This window comes from Chiloscyllium plagiosum, chromosome 38 (genome assembly GCF_004010195.1).
Source record: "Chiloscyllium plagiosum isolate BGI_BamShark_2017 chromosome 38, ASM401019v2, whole genome shotgun sequence".
NCBI classification, from domain to species: domain Eukaryota; kingdom Metazoa; phylum Chordata; class Chondrichthyes; order Orectolobiformes; family Hemiscylliidae; genus Chiloscyllium; species Chiloscyllium plagiosum.
Window position 1 is genome coordinate 11804742 of NC_057747.1, and position 3165 is coordinate 11807906.

Here is a 3165-nt window from a genome sequence, read left to right on the forward strand (position 1 = left end):
CATTGCTTAGCTTTAATCACCAGCTGCTCTGACTTCATTAAAGCTGAAGTCTAGATTCATATTTTTCATGTCATGTCACACTCCATGTACCTGTTATGATCCCTTCTAATAGCAATACTGAACAAGTTATATTCTAGAGTGTAAACTGGCATGGTAGATCATAAACTTTATTTTTGCAATTTGATTATGGTATTGATTCATTACTGAACACATTCACAAAAGGCTGCGAATGTCCTTTCATCAAAAAAGCAACAAAGTTTATCCATCCAAAAGAAAACAAAAGACACAAAATTCTTCACACCATATGTGAACTATTTAAAATGATCTCACTACAAATATATGATGATTCAACCTTTTTACCCTCATCCTTTCAGATATTCACAGGTAAGCAAAAGGTTTCCACTTGAAAATTCCTTGTCCAATGAGCTCAACTGTATTTCCATCAACCATCTGTATTCACTCATTATTATTTTCTTTAGTAAATGTCACTAAACAAATTACAAACGCAGCTCAATTATATGTAACATATGTTTCTTAAACTCACATACTTGATAGTCTTCTAGAATGCCTTCCTCTCTAATACCTTAAAATCTTCTTTCAATTTTATCTTAGTTATCTCTAGTTACCTATGGCCTTCTTTTCATCTTCCCTGACTGTATTGGAGATTGGTAAACTGCGCCATTAATGTTACAGGTCTTTTCTCTTCAGGATTCTGGGTAATCCAAGATGGAGGACGGGAAAAATTTCTGGCTGTAAGAGCTGCTCCTTTTTTTGACGTATTTTAGGTGCTGGAGGTGATTTCCTCGAATTCCAGGAGCAGCAATTACTGTTTTATATGCTGTTGCATTGTTTTGGAACTTTGGAAAAAATAGTCAAAACAACAGCAGTTTTAAAAGGGAGAAGAGCAGACAAAGGAAGCACATGGTGAGGATAGTGCAGGGGAGAGAGAGAACGAACGAACGAATGAACAAACGAACGAACGAACGAACGAACGAACGAACGAACGAACGAACAAACGAACAAACGAACAAACAATCGAATGAACCTGCACAGTTACTGCCTTTGTTGTTTGAATTCGTGTATCGCTGGACATCGGAGTGCATCTGGGAAAATTAACAAACAGTGAAATTCACAACTAATCTTGGAGGAACTGTTGGGCGAAGTTCACAGCACAGAATCAGATAAGTTACTCATTGTTTTAAGTCTGTCCAAGAGAATGGCTGCAGTGGTGAGTGGATTCTTTCCTGATTATATGTTTTTGGAGATAAGTCTCTTGATTAAACTTAAAATATAAGCAAGAGCTATTAATTTAGCCTGTGGGAGTGTTTGTAGAGGAATAAGACGGTATTATTTTCTGGGTTTGTAGATTGTGAAGGAGCAAAAATGGCCTTTGCAGTGATATGTACTTCTTGTCAGACGTGGGAGTTTAAAGAGAATTTAAGAGTTACTGGGGATGATATCTGCCATAAATGCTATTGGATGCGAATCTTATCACATCAAATGGATCGGCTGGATGATGAATTTGCAACAGGTCGGCTTCCAAGAGATCAATTGTATTTGGGGATTCTGTAGTCAGAGGTACAGACAGACGTTTCTGTGGCCAGCAGAGAAAAAACAGAATGGTGTGTTGTTTCCCTGATGCCAGGATCAAGGATGATTTAGAGAGGGTGCAGAATGTTCTCACGGGAGAGAGGGACCAGCAAGAGGTCATTGTCCACATTGGAACCAACGACATTGGAAGGGAAAAGGTTGAGATTCTGAAGGGAGATTACAGAGAGTTAGACAGAAATTTAAAAAGGAGCTCCTCTAGGGTAGTAATATCTGGATTACTCCCGGTGCTAGAGCTAGTGAGGGCAGGAATAGGAGGATAGAGCAGATGAATGCATGGCTGAGGAGCTGGTGTACGGATCATTGGAATCTCTTTTGGGGTAGAAGTGACCTGTACAAAAATGACGGATTGCACCGAAATTGGAAGGGGCCTAATATACTTGCAGGGAAATTTGCTAGAACTGCTCGGGAGGATTTAAACTAGTAAGGTGGTGGGGGGGACCCAGGGAGATAGTGAGGAAAGAGATCGGTCTGAGACAGTTACAGCTGAGAACAGAAGTGAGTCAAACAGTCAGGGCAGGCAGGGACAAGGTAGGACTAATAAAGTAAACTGTATTTATTTCAATGTAGGTGCCTAACAGGGAAGGCAGATGAACTCAGGGCATGGTTAGGAACATGGGACTGGGATATCATAGCAGTTACAGAAACATGGCTTAGGGTTGGGCAGGACTGGCAGCTTAATGTTCCAGGATACAAATGCTACAGGAAGGATAGAAATGGAGGCAAGAGAGGAAGGGGAGTGGCATTTTGATAAGGGATAGCATTACAGCTGTGCTGAGGGAGGATATTCCCAGAAATACATCCAGGGAAGTTATTTGGGTGGAACTGAGAAATAAGAAAGGGATGATCACCTTATTGGGATTGTATTATAGACCCCCCAATAGTCAGAGGGAAATTGAGAAACAAACTTGTAAGGAAATCTCAGCTATCTGTAAGAATAATAGAGTAGTTATGGTAGGGGATTTTAACTTTCCAAACATCGACTGGGACTGCCTTAGTGTTATAGGTTTAGATGGAGAGGAATTTTTTAAGTGTGTACAAGACAAGTTGCTGATTCAGTAAGTGGATGTACCTACTAGAGAAGGTGTAAAACTTGACCTACTCTTGGGAAATAAGGCAGGGCAGGTGACTGAGGTGTCAGTGGGGGAGCACTTTGGGGCCAGAGACCATAATTGTATTCGTTTTAAAATAGTGATGGAAAAGGATAGACCAGATCTAAAAGTTGAAGTTCTAAGTTGGAGAAAGGCCAATTTTGACGGTATTAGGCAAGAACTTTTGAAAGCTGATTGGAGGCAGATGTTCGCAAATAAAGGGACGGCTGGAAAATGGGAAGCCTTCAGTAATGAGAGAACAAGAATCTAGAGAAAGTATATTCCTGTCAGGGTGAAAGGGAAGGCTGGTAGGTATGGGGAATGCTGGATGACTAAAGAAATTGAGGGTTTGGTTAAGAAAAAGAAGGAAGTATATGTCAGGTATAGACAGGATAGATCGAGTGAATTCTTAGAAGAGTATAAAGCAAGTAGGAGTATACTTAAGAGGGAAATCAGGAGGGCAAAA